General features: G+C 38.4%; 1 protein-coding gene and 1 pseudogene across 6 annotated transcripts in view; both read right to left on the reverse strand.

Annotated features, from left to right (window-relative positions):
- The window catches only part of CDKL5 (cyclin dependent kinase like 5), a 191,344-nt gene that overhangs the window by 105,541 nt on the left and 64,570 nt on the right, over positions 1 to 21,233 (reverse strand). The gene's annotated exons all lie outside the window — the stretch shown is intronic.
- Positions 15,289 to 17,008, reverse strand: LOC119058343 (gap junction alpha-1 protein-like; annotated as a pseudogene).

The following is a 21,233-nucleotide window of genomic DNA, read 5'->3' on the forward strand; positions in this document are numbered from 1 at the left end:
CAGTAGAGCAGGGTCAGGCAAAAAAGATCCCTTGACCCGGGCTGCTCGCAGGCAGCCGAGGGCCCCGATCCCAGGTGCGGGGTAGCTATGGGCAGACCCAGGGAAGGCATGGCGCAGCTGGCTGTCTGCAGTCACACATTTGCGCACAGATAAACCAGTGAAGAGACGAGCATTGAGAAAGACCCGGTACAGGGCGGCAGGCTCGCACATTTGTACTCAGATAAACGGGCAGGGGTGAGCAGTGAGGCGGCCGGGGCGAGCAGAGAGGACTGCCATTGCTCCCTTTCTGACCCCGCCCCCACATACAACATCACAAACCAGCGACCTGGGTGGCCCCGTCCTGGTGAGCACTTAAGGCGCCTCTCCTCATACATAACAGGCACAAACAGATCAAAGAACATGGCTCAAGAACAGCTCAGAGCCTCAGAGCTGATAAATCTAAGTGATCAAGAAATTTCCAACCTATCAGAGGCACAGTTCAAAACACTGGTGATCAGGGTGCTCACAGAACTGGTTGATTTTAGTCACAAATTAGAGGAACATATGAAGGCTAAACTAATTGAAATGAATGGAAATGCACAGGAAACCAAAAGTAATAGAAAGGAAACTGGGACTCAAATTAAGGGAGTGGACCAGAAGGAAGAAAAAAATGACCAAACAGAAAAATATGAAGAAACAAGAATTCAAAAAATGAGGAGAGGCTTAGGAACCTCCAGGACATTTTTAAATGCTCCAACATCCAAATTATAGGAGTACCAGAAGAGGAAGAGGAACAGCCACGAGTGGAAAACTAATTTGAACAAATAATAAAAGAGAACTCCCCCATTCTGGCAAAGGAAATAGACTTCCAGGAAATCCAGGAAGCTCAGAGAGTCCCAAAGAAGTTGGACCCAAGAAGGAACACACCAAGGCACATCATCATTACATTAGCCAAGATTAAAATGAAGGAGAGAATCCTAGAAGCAGCAAGAGATAAGGGGACAGTCACCTACAAAGGAGTTCCCATCAGACTGTCAGCTGATTTCTCAAAAGAGACCTTACAGGCTAGAAGGGGCTGGAAAGAAGTATTCCAAGTCATGAAATCCAAAGACCTACAACCAAGATTGCTCTATCCAGCAAAGCTTTCATTTAGAATGGAAGGGCAGATAAAGTGCTTCTCAGATAAGATCAAATTCAAGGAGTTCATCATCACCAAGCCCTTATTATATGAAATGTTAAAGGGACTTACCTAAGAAAAAGAAGATAAAAAAGATGAACAGTGAAATGACAGCAAACTCACAATTACTAAGAACCACACTTTAAACAAAAGCAAATTAAGAGGACAGCTAGATCAGGAGTGAACCACAGAAATGAAGATCACGTGGAGCGTTAGCAACAGGGGAGTGAGAGAAGGAGAAGGGGAGAGAAGGTACAGAAAATAAGTGGCATAGACAGTAGATAGAAAATACATAGGGGGGGAGGGCAAGAATAGTATGGGAAATATAGAATCTAAAGCACTTGGGACACATGTTCATGAACTAAAGGTGGGGAATGGTGGGGGAGGGGTGTGCAGGGTGGAGGGGAATGAAGGGGGGAAATAGAACAAATGTAATGGCATAATCAATAAAATAAAAAATATATTAAAAAAAGAATTGTCCATTGGGCCCTTGCTGTATGTGAGGTTGCATGTGACATCCTAGGTTTGGCAGGAGTAAATGAAGCATCTCATATACACAGATCCTTGCACTCTGGTGTGCAATATTGCATGACAACAAGTTAAAATTTAGGACAATAGTTAAAAAGTACAACAAATATTATATGATATGCCACAGAAGTTCAAAACAGATGGATCATGTAAATATGTACAGAAAAAATGTACCCCTCTCAGATTTAGGTTGATAATATGTTATTTTATTTGCTTCTGACCTCTTTCTGAAATGTAAAATATCATAAATATACCTTTGTTCATCCCCATTCCTTCTCTCCCCAGAGGTAACTTCTATCCTGAAAATGGTATGTACCATTCCCATGTACATTTTTATTACTACAAATGACTTTACCCATAAGCAATTTTACTGCTGTTTTGTACACTGAAAATCATATAACTAGCATGTTATTGTATGTATCTTTTAGCAACAGCCTTTTTCTAAAGAATGACATTGTGTATCTGAGATGTAAACATAAATCTAGTTCAGTGGTACTACACTGGGGACAACTGTGGTCCCCCTTACCCCCAGGGACATCTGGCAGTGTTTGGAGACATTTTTGGTTGTCTCTTGGCAATTAGTATGTCAAGGTCAGGGATGCGAGTAAACATACTACAGTACACAGGACCGTACCCACAAAAAAGAATAACCTAGCCCCAAATGTGTAAAGTGCTGATGTTGAAAAATATTGGTCTAGTTTATTCATTTTAATGTTTTTTTTGGTATTCTACTATAAACACTCCCCCTTAAAAGAGAGAGTGACCACTTGAGGAGAACAGGTAAAGATTTTTGAAAAGACTAATATATTGTGAAAAAAATTTTAGTTGCAAATGATATGACTGAAAAATTAGTTCTTCAAAAATCACTAAAGCTATTAACCATAGAACTAAAATGTCTATACTCATCTCATTATAACAGCAATTACTTTTATAATAACTTTTATAAAATAGCTCCTTTAAAACATAGTGAAATATACCAACAAGTATAGTAAAACATTATTTACTTTTTTGTTAAAAATCCACTGAATTTGGCCAAAAACAATTTAGCAGAGTCAAACAAAGTCTATAACAATAGCAGGTAAAACTGTCACAAAGGTTCACATTATCGGGATACTGTCACAGGAATACTGGTGTCAGCTCTAATGTGTTCATAATGTGTATCCTGAGAGTACTTCAAGAAAACTCATATTTTAAAAAGGATTGCAAGGAAAACTCATAATGAACTTACTTCATGCTCAACCTCTAAAAAAAGGAGTCTTAGAAAAATAAATATATTATGAAGAATAGGAGAGAGTGTGGAGACAAAAACAGAACATGTAGGATGTAGCATCTTACAAAGACAAAATCATGTAGAAAACAAGTGCCTCCAAGCTAAGTCAGTAATAAAATTCACAGGAAAGAAAAATCTATTTTCTAATCTATTGCCATTAGAACATCAAATCCCTTCTACTCCCTCTGGGCTAAATCTGCTCTCCACAAATCTTTATTGAAATGTAAAATGGCAGTAAAAGATTATAAGATATTTAGGTAGAATGCCTAATCATGTTTTCATCTTGCCCCTCTGAACCTGGTCCCATCTCCTGTCCCCATTGTTTCACGAATGCTAGTCAAAAATGTAAGATCACTCCTGACATCTTCCTTGTCTGCACCCCAAATCCAGCCAGTCCATCACTGAGAGCAGTTGATGTTTGCCTCCTAAATCTCTTTCAATTTGGCCCAGTGTTCTACTCTACTAAACACTACCAATCCCAGTTAGAGGCCTTGGTATTCCCACCTGCTATGCTACCTGGCCTACTAACCCATCTAATATGACCACCGCTTAGCAACCAGTATCTTTATTTGGAAACATAAATCGATTCCAGTGCCCCACCATCCCCAAACTCCCCTGCTGTAAGGATTACGTCAAAGCTCCTTCATGTGGCCAGCAAGATCTGCCCAGGGACCCACTAGGATGCTATCCAGCCTCCTCTCCCCAGGTCTCCCTTGCTTGCTGAGCACCACCATCCCCATGACCTCTCTTGCCACAGGGCCTGTTAACTTTTCTCCTAAAAGCTTTGCCCTCTCTTGCTCCATTAAATTCTACTTTACCCCTCAGGTCTTAGTTCAGTCCTTACTTCCTGAAGGGAGCCTTTCCACATCCCCATGACTAGGTCTGAAGCCCCATATGCTCTCTTAGCAAGAACCAATTTTTCACAGCTTTTATTAAAAATGACACCTTTACATATTTACATGACCACTTAATAAAAGTCTGATTCTGTCGCTGGACTGCAAGCAAGTGGGTAAGGAATAAATGTATGGCTGGCCCAAAGTGTGCTGAGTGAGAGAGAGAAAAAAAATCCAGTGCAAATATCTCACTGTACTTCATTACCAATCCAAAACTTACATCCTGCTGGCCCAGGTCAGCCTTCTTTTAGGACATCATTTACTAGTTAGGTCCACCACAGCTTAACAGAGAAACACCTTTTCCTACCCTAACTTTAAAAAGGAAAAAAAAAAACATCCCTTGATTTACATTAAAAAAAAAAGAACACAAAATACAAATGCACACATTTAAAAAATTTGAGGACAGTTTATCATTAGGAGACACATTAAAATAGATGTTTTCATCTTTCTTTAGAATGTTTCAAAAAATGAAGATGATGAAAGAAACATACAGTCCTTCAAAACTTCACCTGGCCCTCTCCAGAAGTCCTCTAGTAGGCTCTCAAAGTTCAGAAGGAATTATACTTCCTTGATTAAATACCTGTTTTGCTACTTGGCTACCCTGGCCTCCTGTGGATCTTAAAAATGTACTGCAAAGTCAATATTGCTTTCTTTCTGTTAAATATTTCTTCCATGGCATTACTATAAAATGGCTGTAGTTAGTAACTTGCCAATGTTTACCAAGTTATACCAGAAGGCTTACTAACTTAAAAAATTATTCATTTCTTTCCCCACCTGAAATGACAAGGACTGTTCTCCTTCACTATTACTTCTTTTTTGTAAATATATATAAGTTTTTAAAATTATTTTATTGTTATTGAATTACAGTTGTCTGCATTCACCCCCCACCATTCCCCCCATCCCAGCCAAACCCACCTACCTCCCTCCCTTGCTTCCACCCCCCTACCTTGTTTTTGTTCATGTGTCCTTTATAGTTGCTCCTGTAAACCCTTCCTCCCATTATCCCCTCTCACACCCCCTCTGATTACTCTCAGATTGTTCTTAATTTCATTGTCTCTGGTTATATTTTGCTTTCTTTTTTCTTTTGTTGATTAGGTTCCATTTAAGGTGAGATCATATGGTATTTGTCCCTCACCATCTAGCTTATTTCACTCAGCATAATGCTCTCCAGTTCCATCCATGCTGTAGCAAAGGGTAGTAGTTCCTTCTTTCTCTGTGCTGCATAGAATTCCATTGTGTAAATGTACCATAGTTTTTTTGATCCACTCATTTACTGATAGGCACCTAGATTGCTTCCAGCACTTGGCTATTATAAATTGTGCTGCTATGGACATTGGGGTGCATTGGTTCTTTTGGATTGGTGTTTCAGGGTTTACGATATAATCCCAGCAGTGGAACTGCTGGGTCAAAAAACAGTTACATTTTTAGTTTTCTGAGGAAATTCCATACTGTTTTTCACAGTGGCTGCACCAGTCTGCAGTCCCACCAACATTCACAGTCATTTCTATTCTATCCTGTGACAAAACTAGTAGCCTTTTCTCTAGCCTGGCAAAAAATGAAAACAGAAATATCACATTAACTACTAATATCTACCATCTGTTGCTTACAGTGCAGTCACATGGGTGCTAAATCCTCAGTGCAAGTATGCTATAAACATGCAGGCATTTTGTACTAGCAGCACTTTGGGGAAATGGAGGAAGAGGGGTAAAGCTTAGCCTGATGTGGAACAGAAATAAGAGCCCCTAGAGGTAAGATATAAGAACAAGAGTTTGGCAGGGAGAGAAAAATCCAAGGGATAGGCTCTCCTAAAAATGTAAGCCGCATTCTTAAGGACACCACTGGAATGCCCATGGACTTTACTTGAACTACTTGCATTTGAACATTAAAAGAGGGGGGGAGACTTGGGGGCAGCTAGATGTCTGGCATTTGAGTGTTACAAATATAAGAAGAAGAAAACATAAATGTCTAGAGCAATTTAGTTGATAATGTAAACAAACCCACACACTTAGAAAGCCTTTGTAAGTCCTTTAAAAAAAAGATTTTATTTATTTATTTTTAGAGAGAGGGGAAGGGAAGGAGAAAAAGAGGAAGAAAAATATCAATGTGGGGTTGCCTCTTATATGCCCCCTACTGAGGACCTGGCCCGCAACCCAGGCACGTGCCCTGACTAGGATTCACACTGGTGACCATTTGGTTCACAGGCCCATGATCAATCCACTGAGCCACACCAGCCAGGGCTGTAAGTACTTCTGCTATGGCCCAGTATAACTGTTCGTGGATCAATATCAACCTGAAGGGACACTGGCTGGTAATGTCAAAGGATATAACTATAACGAAGGATACCAGTTCATACAGAAATGTGCACTTAAAATGGGTACATCTTATTGTATAAGAAGGTACATTCCTGTATGTAAATTATGCCTCAATAAAGAGCATTTAAAATGAATCATAACAGCATGGATGGAACTGGAGAATATTATGCTATGTGAAATAAACCAGGCAGTGAAAGACAAATACCATATGATCTCACCTATAAGTACAACCTAATCAACAAAACAAACATGCAAGCAAAACAGAAACAGAGACATGGAAATAAAGAACAAATTGACAGTGACCAGAGGGGAGGGGGGACAATGGAGGAAAGAAGGGGATGAGTCAAGGAACATGTATAAAGGACTCATGGAGAAAGACAAACTGTGGGGGAGGGTAGGATGGGTGAGGGTAATGAGGGAAAATGAGGACAACTGTAACTGGACAATTACTTTTAAAAATTAAATTAAAAAAATAAAATAACTCACCTCACAGTTACAGACTAGTAGAAATTTACTACCTTATGTTAGTATTATAGATTAGGTAATTAATAAAATGTTCAAAAAATAAAATGCAGTTATCACAATGAAAAATGAGACATCCAAAAAACAATTTTCACTAACCCACTCTGGCAGAGCAAATAACAACTTTTTTCAACAGAAAGAGATAGGTGAACTTTCAAAACAATTTAGCTCCATATTTACAGATCATATAAAGTTGAAACATGCTTGATTTTCATGTAACCCAGACTTTCGGACATTATGTACAAAAGCTCTCAAACCACCCAACTCAGACTGCAGAACACCAGTGAATGAATAGATATTTCGAAGGGTACATGGTAATGATGCCTGCCAGACAGCATTTCAGTTTAGTAATATTAACTGTCATGTCTGCAACTGTGTCACAATTTTATTTCATTTTGCCCTTATTTTATAACAATGAGTAGATAATGAGAAAATGAAAATTCCACTTCTAGTGATCAAGTAATTAAGACAAATAGCATTAATTAGGAATGCCAAATGCAGGCAATCAACAACCTCAATCAGACAATCATTGGATTTAAAATGTGTTCAATAGTGAACAAAGAACAGAAAATTTAAATTTAAAGCCTGGAAATACATCCTCAAAGACTAACTCTAAGATGTGCCAAGAAAATGTAGCTCTAAGTTTTTCTATAACTGATTTAAAATTGCTTTTCAACAAAAAATGTATTTAAACAGGCATGGATGATAAATCAATGTACCGTAACTTGAAAAAGATAACTGCTTCAGATAAATCGCATAGTAAGTGCCTGTGAAAATTTAAGAACCAATGGTAGAAACTTACATAATTTCATTAAATAATGTCACTCCAATAAACTTAATTCAAAAGGAAGAGTCAATGGTCTAAAAATGCAAATTAATGGATGACCCTAAGAGTTGGGAGGGGAGGAATGGGGGGGAAAGGTACAGAGAAGAAGAAGCATAATTGGTAGGCATAAAATAGATGGGGAGAGGTCAAAATGGTATAGAAAACAGAATTCAAAGAACTTTATATGTACAACCCATGGACAGGAACTAAGAAGGGAGAATGCTGGAGGGTTGAGAGGTGCAAGGCAGAAGAGTGATAAAGGAAGAAAAATTGGAAAAACTGTAATAGCATAATCAATAAAATATACTCTTGAAAAAGAGAAATTATACCTTATTCCCTAACAAAACATGGCAAAAATGTTCTATTCAACACTTTTTATGAAGAATAGAACAAACTGTTAGATTATACTACCAAGTACATAGAATATATATGTAAATGAAACTTGATTCCGCATTTGAAATAAAAAAAATTTAAACATTTGCACTGAAAAAGCAAGGTACCTCTGGACACTGGCAGTTCTTCAAGAGATTAGTCCAGTCTGCTCATTAAGTACCACAGCTTACAGAGCTGGGGCCAGGGAAACAATGATCCCTAAAAAGCAGATCTTGGTAAAAGGTTTAATGGTACCCTGAGTAACAAGCAATAGTAACCATGGTAACAACAAAGGCTTTAAGGGCTAGGCCCTTTCCCCATGTGCCTGGTATCTCATAAACAGAATGAGGCTTATATCAGTCAATAGGAAGCAAAGAATTTCCAATAATACCACAAGCCAGGTGTTGTGCAGCTGGATTTAGTTCTATTTCTAAAATAAAGAATTGTGCTTTCTACTTGAGTGTCCTGGGGCAAATTAAAATCTATTTCCCAGGTCTTTGACATCTACCAACACTGTGGAGTCTTTGAAAGTAAGGACTATGTTTCAGTCCTATCTATAATCCCTGGGGTCAATCACAGTGCCTGATACATGGTATATTTGAAGAATGAACTGATGTTATTATCATAAATGGTTATTTACAGAATTTTTATACACATGGAAACTTCCACTTTTGGTAAAGATGAAATAACCCCATCCCTCCCAGATCCTTCCTCTTAAAACTAAAAAACCCTGTATATAACACCCAAACAAGAATATGAAGACAAACCCTGGCTGGTGTAGCTCAGTGGACTGAGCGCGGGCCTGCGAACCAGACAATTGCGGTTCGATTCCCAGTCAGGGCACATGCCTGGGTTGCAGGCCAGTTCCCAGCAGGGGATGCACGAAGGCAAGCATACATTGATGTTTCTCTCCCTCTCTCCTTCCCTTTCCCTCTAAAAATAAACAAATAAAATCTAAAAAAAAAAAAAAGAATACGAAGACACAGTAGATTAGAAGGCAATTGCTTTAGGGCAGGGATGGCAAACTCATTTTCACTGTTGGGGGAGGGAGCACATTAGCCTCCTGGTTGCCTTCAAAGGGCTGAACATAATTTTAGGACTGTGAAAATGTAACTACTCCTTAACAGTTAAGTGAGAGCTCAGTGCTGCTGCTGGGTAGAAACAAGGTGCTGGGCCGGATAAAACAAGGTGGAGGGCCGGATATGGCCCACCGGCCTTGTGTTTGCCACCTATGCCTTAGGGACATCAGGACTTGAGGAACATCATGGCAGTGAGTTCCCCAGGGTTCCCTCACTGTCTCCCATGTATTCCTGATAAGGTGCTACAGAAGCCTCCAACCTGGAACTGACAAGAGGCAAGTACTGGGTTGGTCAAAAAGTCCATTACATTTTTTTCCATAAAAGGCACATTTTTATTTTTACCAATAACTGCACTGATTTGGCTATTTGAGAATATTGGCTGTCTCCCACTACTGGTTTCTAGTGGGTAGAGGCCAGGGGTGCTGCTAAATACCTTCCAATGCATAAGAGAGCTCCACAGCAAAGAATTACTTGGCATAAATGTCAACAGTACCAAGAAACTTCGCAAACCACTTTTGACACATTCAGTCAGTCACAGAACCTTCTCCATATACTGCACAAATCTTTTTTGGTGTTTCAGTAATGTTTTTACTTTTCTGGAAATAATAAAGCATAATATGCTTAGAACGTTGCATATTTTCTTCCATCTTCAATACTAAATGACTGCACAAAAATTCAGCAATTTTGATGTCTTTTAAATGCAGGTTGATGTGACAGCAATCACAATACAATTGAACGAAATTATTTCTAATGAAGTTAAAGACAACTAAGCACTACCAGAGAGATATTGTACGGAAAAAAGTAACAGACTTTTTGGCCAACTCACTGTAAAAAACTGCCAAGAAAAGCCTGTTCCCGCAGCCAAAAGACCAGGTAAACATGGGCTAACAACAGAAAATCTTTCAGACAACACTCACCCTACTCCAGGCAAACATCAATGGGAAAACTGCACCAACTTCCCATTGAGATTTCAGTGTGGCTAATTGGGCAGTCTTTCAGAGGAAGCTCACAGCAGCTCCAACTCTTCCAGTGGAACTAAGCAGAGAGCTAATTTTCCATCCCCTACCTGGCAGAAGCAGGTACTTATTCTCAACCTGTGATGTTGGTGGGTCCAGTCAGAAGCTGATCTTCCATGGCTCCCCCCAACCCTTGCCCAAAGCAAGGAACTGTGCTCTGGCTCCTCTGCCAGCATGTGTGCAGGATGGAGCAGAGGCAACAAGACAGTGTGAATCACTGATCCATTTTCACTGGGAAGGTGTTAGCAGGGCCAAGTGAGGAGCAGCTGCCCATCCATACCACCCATCTACAAGGAGGTAGTGGGAGTAAAAGCAACATATCTGCAGAGGTGCTATCAGGGGGACGCAGCAGACGGTTGAACGTACACATCCACCCGGCCGTCAATAGGGAGGCTACCTGTCAAACAAAAAAGAGTAAAAGAATCCAAAATCTCACCCTGGCTGGTGTGGCTCAGTGGACTGAGTGCTGGCCTGGGAACTGAAAAGAATCCAAAGTCTTATAATATCCAAAGTGACCAAGTTACAATTTAAAAATTGCTCATCATACCAAGGACCATGAAAGTCAAAACTTGAATGAGAAAAAACAAGGGACATTAACACCAAGATAAGTCAGATGTTGGAATTATCTGACAAGGTTTTTAAAGCAACCATAATAAAACTACTTCATTGAGCAATCCAGAAACACCCATAGGCACTGACAAAATAGCCCCAACAAAAGCCAGGAAAGGAGCCGTGTAACAAGATGGAAGATTTTTAAACAATAATCCCTCTACTCAAACCAAATGAAACACTGGAAATTTGGGCTCCAACCATACCAGCAAAGGCAGAGTGGGGAGTATGTCCAAGCCCCTGTCAAGGTAGTTTCCGTGGAGGCCACTGGAGAGCCATAACAAGGCACTCATGCCCCTCCTAACAAGAGTGGTCAGCAGCAGACAAGTCAGGAACTGAATCCCCACCCACACCAGTAACAAGGAGCTGCTCCCCAGTGGGTGTCAACAGATGTGGAATGAGGCAACTGAATTTACCATTCCCACTGGGCATTGCCCCCCTTACCAGAGCAATGTCAAAGAAGGCAGCTAAAACTAAAGATTAAGTAAGATCCAAACTCTATTGATATAATATCCAAAATGTCCAGGTTTCAATAGAAAATCACATCATATGAAGACCCAGGAAAACTTCAACATCAGTGAGAAAAGGACTATCAAGAGAGGCTAATACAGAGATGTCAGAATTATCTGACGAGGATTTCAAAGCAGCCATCTTACAAAGAAGAAGTCTCAAAGAAAATTTTAATTTCATAGAACTTAATGAAAATACATTATACCAAAATATGTGGGATGCAGCTAAAGCAGTACTGAGAGACATTTATAGCACTAAATGCATACTTAGAAATGAGGAAAGATCTCTAATCAATAATGTCAGTTCTTACCTCAATACTACAAAAAGAAAATAAACCAAAGCAAAATGGAAGGAAGTAATTAACATAAAAGCAGAAATCAATGAAGTCTCAAACAGGAAAACAATTGAAAAAAATCAATGGAGCAAAAGCTTGTTCTGCAAAAAGACTGATAAAATTGATAACCTCTAGCAAGACTGATAAAACTAAAAGAAAGGATAAAAATAATTGATATCAGGAATGAAATAGGGGTGATCCCTACAATTCTGTAGCCATTAAAAGAATAAGGAAATATTACAAATGTTACATTCATAAATTTGATAACTTAGAAGAAATGGGCCAATTTAACACCTATTCAAGAGAACCTATGCACCCCAATGTTCATAGCAGCACAATTTACAATAGCTAAGTGCTGGAAGCAACCTAAATGCCCATCAGTAAATGAGTGGATCAAAAAAACTATGGTACATTTACACAATGGAACACTATGCAGCAGAGAGAAAGAAGGAGCTCCTACCCTTTGTGACAGCATGGATGTAACTGGACAGCATTATTCTAAGTGAAATAAGCCAGGCAGTGAAAGAGAAATACCATATGATCTCACGTATAAGTGGAAACTAATCAACAAAACAAGCAAGCAAGCAAAATATAACCATAGACATTGAAATAAAGAACAAACTGACAGTTACCAAAGTGGAAGGAGGAGAGAGATAATAGGAAAAGGGCCATCAAGGAGCATGTATAAAGGACACATGGACAAAGCCAAAGGGGGTAGGTTTGAGAGTGGGAGGTAGGGATGGGTGAGATGGGTGGGTGTAGTGGGGTAAGAATGGAGACAACTATACTTGAGAAATTAAAAGAAAGAAAATAACAAATTAGCCAAACTTAACCAAGATGAAATAAACAACTTAAATAGTCATATAATTATTAAGTAAATTTAATTTTCAATTTAAGTTTCTAATAAACTAAGGCTTCAGGTTCAGACAAGTTCACTGGAGAATTCTACCAAACTTACATCAAAACCAGACAAAAACAGCACAAAAACAGAAACTATAGAATGACATTTCTCATGACCTCGGGCATAAAAATTCTCAATAAAATATTAGCAAATCAGATCCAGTGATGTATAAAAATATCTACACATAATTACCAAGTTGGATTTCTTCCAGATATGTAAGGCTGATTCAACATCTGAAAACCATATCAACAGGAGAAGAAGGAAAATCATATGATCATATCAATCGATACAGTAAAAGAATTGGTCAAAATTCATCATTTGTGATTTTAAAAACTCTGCAGCAAACAAGGAATAGAAGGTAATTTACTCAACTTGTATGTGAATCAATAATTATCTCAAGATTAAAATTTTAAAGAAAATAAGCAACATGTAAAAATGAATGTGAAACAGGAAGTGAAGGAGCAGTGTCCAATACGATTCCAAAGTTTCAGAAATTTTGCAGTGTCCCAAAGAAACACACCTCCTTTAGTATAATTGTGATTATTCCTCACAAAAAGACTTGTGAGAAAAATATCTGAAAGATTCCATCAAACAAAGAGACTCGGTTTTCCAAATGAGACTGTTTAAACTGTCAGAAAAGAATGCTGTAGATTAGCAGGTTTAATGTTTCAGCTGTTCCTATCTTCTCTCTACAGTGCCCTGTGGGGTTGGTGGAAACTTCTGATCAAGAGTAGATTAAGTAAAAGGAAAAAAAAAAGAAGCTACATTTTTTGCACATCTAGAAGTAGTGGGTATATCTGTGATCCTAAACCCTGTAACATAATTACAATGCCATTTCTACAAATTTGATTCTAGTGCATTTGGCTTAGATTAGGACATACCTAGGGAAGATCAGTGCAGCCAAAAGCACTCAGAGGAGGCAAACATGTGGGTTGCTCTCTTAAAACTTGATTGAATAAAAACACTCTCTAGAATATATGATTGACTAGGTCTACACTGCCTGCAATAAAGCTGAACATGACAATAGCTTAATGTGAAATGTTAAATTATACATTATCTCTCATTGTACAAAACTGCTTATGTAGCTCTCATGCAATAACAAAGTATGAAGCTCAGGATTTTTGCAATCATCTGTGAAGAGATTATAAAAAGGCATTTGAAGAAATGATTAGATTTTTTTAGTATATATTTATTTATTTATTTATTTTATTTTTTATTTATTTTTTTTAGTACATTTTTTTTCCTCTTCCCCCCCCGCCCGGCCTCCCCCCTCCCTCCCATTCCCCCCCCCCCCAGTCCTCATCTCTGTGTCATTCATACTTGTTCCTCAAAATCCCTCCCCCTTTTTCCCCTTAAGTTCCCTTCCCTCTCCCCCTCTGGTCGCTGCCAACTTGTTCTCTATTTCAGCGTCTTTGTTTTTATTCTGTTTGCTTGTTTGTTTTATTCTTTAGCTTCCTGTCAAAGGTGAGATCATATGGTATTTGTCCTTCAATGCCTGGCCTATTTCACTCAGCATAATGCTTTCCAGTTCCATCCATGTTGTTGCAAAAGGTAGTAGCTCCTTCTTTCTCTCTGCTGCATAAAATTCCATGGTGTATATGTACCACAATTTTTGGATCCATTCATTTACTGATGGGCACCTAGGTTGCTTCCAACTCTTGGCTATTGTAAATTGTGCTGCTATGAACATTGTGGTGCATAGGTTCTTTGAAATTGATGTTTTAGGATTCTTGGGGTATAATCCTAGCAGTGGAATTGCTGGGTCAAAAGGCAGGTCCATTTTTATTTTTCTGAGAAAATTCCATACTGTTTTCCATAATGGTTGTACCAAAACAAATTAGTTACATGGGTTATACTCGAACCTCTTTCAACAACAAAAATGTTGGTCATCCCAAAACACAGACTACCAAACTCAGAATACAAGTTCTGAAATATTGTGAAGTAGCATTTATTAAGTAAAATAAAGCCAAGACCTATTAGTTACTGAAAAATTCATATAAGAACATTGAAGGACAAATACCATATGATCTCACCTTTGACAGGAAGCTAAAGAATAAAACAAACAAGCAAACAGAATAAAAACAAAGACGCTGAAATAGAGAACAAGTGGGCAGCGACCAGAGGGGAGAGGGAAGGGAACTTAAGGGGAAAAAGGGGGAGGGATTTTGAGGAACAAGTATGAAAGACACAGAGTTGAGGACTGGGGGTGGGGGGGGAATGGGAGGGAGGGGGGAGACCGGGGCGGGGGGGGGAAGGGAAAAAAATGTACTTGAAAAGTAACTAAATAAAAAAAATATATATATGTCAAAAAAAATTTAAAAAAAAAAGAACATTTAATAGTACAGCTCTAAATATTTCTTTAAATTTTCTCACATCACGAGCACTGTTTGCTGTACTAAATTCTATCATTCAAGCATCGATGATTATTTTTGAGAGAAGGAAATCATTCATGACATCTTTCTACAAAATAGGAAAAGATCATAACAAACAGAACCAGTATCCATAATAGGAAACATTTCAAGGGGGCTGATTAAGAAAAGAAAGGGTGCTTCACTATCACAGTAGGAATTATGTAACAGAAACATCATTTGGGCCCACACCACAAAATCCATGAAAAGGTTCAAATTTGAACACTGTATGTGCATTATTTTAAAATCTGTTCATGAGTTTACACTGCATGTTTGCACCACTACATGGCAAATATCTAGCACTTTCAAATACACTGAACCTTTCTAGGGGAGTATGGGAGGGGAAAAAAAGGCCTTACTTATATATCACCTCATATAAGATTTAGAATGTAAATTTTTCGAGTCAACCACTTTAAATACCAACATGTACCTTTTCCAATCATTCTCTCCATCCTCCTTCCCAGGCATCCCAAAAGAAACCTGGCAGTTTAACAGTACCACCTCCATTGGAACAAAAGCACATTTTCTACTGCGCCTTCCTGTTCTTTGAGCAGAATCGTAATGCTTTCAAGCATGTGTCTAGCTAGATCTCTACGTCATTACACTGCTGCTGGCATGACTGCTGGCTCTGCAGAATGGCTACTGGTGTACAATGGCTAATGCCTAGTGGCTAGGTTTTTTTTTTTTTAAGAGTTCTGTTTCTCATGAGGGAAATCAAAAGGCTGTACATCTGAATTAAGAGATGGTGCTTCCTGCTTGCCCCATTCAATCTTGCTATGTGCTATAATTAGCACTGTTTGCCTCACTTCCTTGTTTGTTATAACTGCAGCAGGGAGAACTGTTTCTGTCCCTAGGAACCAACTTCTCCCTGGGAGTGGAGGTAGTACAGAGAGGAAGAGCTGGAGGGGCTCAGCTGACCAGATGTGTTGTGGTAAGTTTCACTCTCCAGATCCTTCACATGGTCCTTAATACCCTTGAATTAAGATGGGGAATAGTTTGATGATGCTCAAGAGACACCAAAGACACCACCAGCATGAAAAGGACAAATGCTTTTCTCTGCGGCGTGAGAAAGGAAGCAGTTCACCTGATGCAGGTAAGTTTGGGTACTATGCAAGTTTGGGTCCCATTTGCAAGTGTAAACTGCATTCAGCCTGCACCCATGGATCAGCAGGAAGGACACCTCAAAGACAGACTTGAAGATGATACTAATGGTTTAGGTTCACAGCAGGCCCCTCTCATTGTTACCTTGCCGTGTTCTTCAATGCCATACTTGAACTTCTTGATTTCCTTTTCCTGCAAGTGCATCTCCATATTGATACCTTCACTTTGGGCAACTTTGAGTTCCTCCTCTTTTGTGTTCAACTTCTTTTGCTCTTGCACCACACAGAATATGTTCACTACATACAAGAGTGTGGAGACAGACCTAAATATGATCTACAAGACCCAGAGGTACATGCGAGAGATCAGGAAGGACTTAACCATAGCAGACATTTTCACAACGAGGCTGCCAAGTGTTACAACAAAAGGTAAAATGTTCATCATCTTAGGCTGGCTCAGCCACTGCCCTGAGTAGCAGGATTCAGAAAATGGAAAGAACCGAGTGCCACACTTTCCCTCCAGTGGTGGAGTGAGCTTGAACCCTGCTTAGGAGTCGGCCTAAGGCACTCCAGTCACTCATGTTACCTGTTTGCTGTTCTTTCACTTAAAATGAGTGAAGGAGGCACACCAGTTACTGCACAAGTTCTTGGAGGATGAAGTAAAATGAAAAAGCAAGTTCAAGTACTCAAAACTGTCTAAACTTTATAAGTCTGCTATTCTTTCATATCCTTCTTCATTCTTCCCTTTAATGAAAGACAATTGCTGATAACTGATAAAAGCTTATGTAGATTCATTTTCATACATGGTGAATAAACACTCTTAAACAAGGGTGTACATATGTTGATAATGGCACAAGTTATATAAAGGGGGAACAAAACAGACATATCTAAGTCTCCTTCAGAGTACTAAATAAAAAAAACTCCAAAGATAAAGACTCAAACACAGAAACTGAATTAAAATCTCACATGTATGTATTGACTGATTCATCCTCAGATATATTAGGGCCATCATCTTCCAAATACATAATGATATTCATTCAAGCAATATTTATTCAGTGACTACCTAGGTGCCAGGTACTGTACCGGACACTGGTTCCTACTGGTGAGTAAAACAGAATTCCTGTGCAACTCATAACCAAGCGGGGAAAGATAATTAAATGCAGTATGTCATTCCACCTAAGGTATGACTGACTGTAAGATAAATGATTATTTTACTTACCATTCAAAAAGCAATCAAAGCATCCAGTGTAACATGTGCCCCAATTTCAAAATTGTGGGGGGAAATACACATTTTAGAATCAATGAAAAAGGCTAAGTGAGTAAGTGAATATACAATTGCATATATAAGTAAGTCTCAAGAAAGAAACAAATAGGCACCAACAGGGATTAATGCAAAGAAACCCAGATCAGTCTGTATAGAGTCAGCCAAGCAAAGACTGTAAAACTGCTGCATGTAAAGGAAGCAGCATGGTCAAAAATCTGAAGAGGGAAGAAATCACTGTACTCAAGGGGCTCAAAGGCAGACAGCATGGTTTACCAAGTAGTTAGGCAGAAGTAGCAGACTGGTGCCAGAGGGGGCTACCTCAGATGTCCACTTGGCAACAACAGAGAAGCCCAGAGGCAGAGAGCCAGAATATACTGTGAGGCTGAGGCAAGGCGGAGCCCACAGAGAAATTACTAATGGAAGGTCAGGATCTCTAGGGAACAGGATGCAATTGAGAGATGAACAGAGTGGTACAAGGACAAGGATTCTGTGTTAATGTGCAGCCAGTGAGTTTTAGTGGTGACAAAAAGTAAAAGAGGATGTCAAGAATTGTGGGACTGGTCCTGAGTCTCTCTAAAGAGGGGAAAAGGTGATCAATACTGATGCTGTGGTCCTGAAAGCTGTTGTGAATAATGAAGCATTTGGGAAGGGTAGCTGTGATCCTACTTAGCAGGAAGTAGCAAGATCAGAACACACACACACACAAAAAAAGAGGAGCTCCTGCTCCCTTTTTATCTAAAATTGGAAGTCAGGTCCCTACCAACAGGAACCTCAAATTAAAAACACTGAATGTGGACAATTCTTTTTAGTTGAATTGTTAGCACATGGAAGCTTTATGCTTAAGACTACAATACTGATGTATTGTGTTCATTTCTGGGTTTCTTCGAGGATATCATTACAATCTATCTAGAGCTTTTTCTTTTTTAATTTCTATAAGAGCAACACTGATACCACCCACCAATCTGCTGAGGGTAGGTAGAACCTGGCATAACACATAACTGTGCCACTACTGAAGACCTGCTCTTCCTTTTCTATTTCATCCCAATAGTCCTATTTCTTTGAAAGAAAATGTCTCTAAGCAAAAAGGCTGGGGAAAGCTTTCTGTTTCCAATTCAGATTATGCTAGACAAATGGTTCATTTTACCTTAAAATGAACTGCAGCTAATTGATTACATGGCAAAAAATAATTACTTTCAACCAAACCCTTTCAATACAGCATCATCACTTTTTAAAACAAATTTTATTTAGTATGCTAAAATATTTATAACATTTAATATTTTAATTCTCCCTCTTCAAAATAATCTTTAACTCCTAAAGACATTAATTTTAAACAATTAGAAAAATTAAAACATGAAGATATTTCTTAGATAAACATAGCATAAATTTGCCAACTAATAGGCAATCTTAAAGGCCATGAAGCTAATTTTTCTTGTCTTTATGGCTGTTCCTCACAGATTCAGTGAAAAAAAAAAAAACTTAAAATGAAACATCAAATGGGGCAAGGTTAATGTAATTTACAATGTCTCCATCTCCCGAGGTTGATTATAACTGCTCTCCAAGGATAAAAACTGAAGTCTCCCCAACTGCAATATTTTAGTAAGTAATTAAATTATAATGCTTTAAAGTACACAGTATGTTTCAGTTGCTTTAGTAACACAATTGAGCCAAATTCTCCTCTATCACACAGATTCTGAAAATAATACTATTAAGCTAAACTCACTGAGACCTATAGTTTATAATTACTACATTCTTTGAGGTTAACTGAAAACTAACCATTGGCAGCATAAGTTAGGCATTTATTCTTATTAGTTTTTCAAATGTAAACAGTGTTTAGTCTCCAGAGAGTTCAAAGTGTCTCAGAAAACTGAGTTACTTACTTCTTCAGAAATAAGTGGGATAAAATAATAAGTGAAGATTAAAGAAAGAATTCTTTACTTTCCCCACACTTCTTTAGCATAGTTTATAGATGGTATCTGATAAAACAAAAAATAGTGCAGTGGGAGGGAAGGCGGGGGTTAGAAAGTCGATAATTCTGGTTAATTTAGAATAGTTATTAGTGTTTTATGAACTACATGAAATTCTTAAATTTTTCATATATTTTGTTCTGAGAAAGTTCTTACTAAGCACTTTGAAAATATATAGATCTGAGATTCAACGGGATGAAAATAACTGAGAATGAGTCATCTCAGCTAAGCAAATGTTTCATAGGAAACTTAAAAGCCTCTTGCTGAACATTATTTTTAAACTGGACAAGATATTCCCAATTTAAAATATATATATAAAACTTCGTATTTTAGCTCCAACATGGAAAGTACCTAGATATTGTCACTCCTGCCCTTACAACAACAAAGCTGAGCAAACTAAAACCAATGACTTTTCCTAGGCTTCTCAGAGAATTGAGGACATACGGCAAACTGAAATCCTGAACTCTGGAGAGAGGGAAATACAGAGACTCACACCCAAGAACAGCTTACCTAAAGCAGAAGGTGATAGAGTAATCACTAGTAAGAAAACTTACACAGTAATTTTGACAAAGGCTTGCAAGTAAGAACTCCTAGGGGTCCAATCTTAGGAGAGCCTCCATACTCTTGTGGCTTTACCTCCAGGAACCTCATCAGCTTCTGACTATAAAAATCTGAGAATGCTCTCCTCTCCTTTCGGGTGAGAGGGAAAAAAAAGTAACAATTTTAAAATGCACCCAGGGCGAAGATCTTACAAAAATCTTCTCCTTTTTGGGTGAGGCTAAGGGGAAATTAAACAGTTTGAAATATGCCCAGGGTGTGGTGCAGCTGGGAGTAACAGTCCCCAAATATTATAAAAGCCGACACTCCAAGGTAAAATTTACCAGACCTTATATGTTGTCCTGGGAGAGGGGAAAGTAGTCAACTATTTCCCCTTAGAGCCTTTTAGTTTCACCTAAAAACAAGGGCGTAAGTGGAGTGGGGAGGCTAAGAAATAAAGGCTGCAGCCCAAGACGCAGGCCCACCAAAAGACTACGATTTGGTCCTACGTTTATAGAACACTCCCCTGACTCTATAACCTTGTCACCAGGATCCCGGTACAGTAACAGTGGATTACAAATGAAAGAGTCGCAAAAAACAGACTCAATTTTAAAAGGAGTTCTTAGGGAAACCCAAAGACAACAGGGGAAACAATAAAGAAAAAATATAGACACTATAGGAAGCTGAAGCCTCTGGCACCTACACCTACAACAAACATTAAACATAGCCCAGGTAAGTAGCCAAATTAATGTAAAGTCTTACGCTGAAGGAATATTTACCTCAGTTCCTATTAGCCAATATATCCTACCTGACTTGTAAAAAACACTGAAAAGCATTCTGAAAGGCAAGAAAAAAACAGAGCCTGAAAATACAAAGAAAGCATCAGAACCAGATTCAGATATGGCACAGATCTGGGAGTTGTCAGGGATAATTGAAGAGTTCTAATGGAAAAAGTAGAGAACATGCAAAAACAATTGGGTAATGCAAGCATACATAACTCCAAGGAAGAATTAAAAGAAAATGCTAGAAATCAAAAACACTATAATAAAAAATGAATAATATCTTTAATGGACTTATCAGGAGATTGGACATAGCCAAGGAAAGAATCAGTACACATAAGGATATATCAATAGAAATTCCCAAACTAAAATGAAAAGAGCAAAAATAATTTTAAAGAGCAAAACAGAATTACAAAAGGTGTATTAGGATACTAGAAGGAGAAGAATGAGACCAAGAAGAAGAAATATTTGAAGAAATAATGGCCAAGCATATTCTGAAATTAATGACAGACAACAACCATATATCCAGGAAGTTGAGAGCACACCAAGAAAGATAAATGCCAAAATATATCCACCTAAACATATATTCAAACAACAGAAAACCAAACACAAAGAGAAAATCATGAAAGTCGGAGGGAAAAATACCTTACCTATAGAGGACAAGGATAAGAAGTACATCTGACTTGCTGTCAGAAGCCATGAGTTGAAATATTTAGTATTGGAAAACAACAACAACAACCTAGAAGTATTCAGTAAAATTATCCTTCAAATGTGAGGGAAAAATAAAAACTCTCTCAGATAAACAAAAACGAAGAGAATCTGTCATGAGTAGGCCTGTATAGCAAAAACTGTTTTA

This window comes from Artibeus jamaicensis, unplaced genomic scaffold (genome assembly GCF_021234435.1).
Source record: "Artibeus jamaicensis isolate MK-2021 breed Jamaican fruit bat unplaced genomic scaffold, CSHL_Jam_final scaffold_1283, whole genome shotgun sequence".
Lineage (NCBI taxonomy): Eukaryota > Metazoa > Chordata > Mammalia > Chiroptera > Phyllostomidae > Artibeus > Artibeus jamaicensis.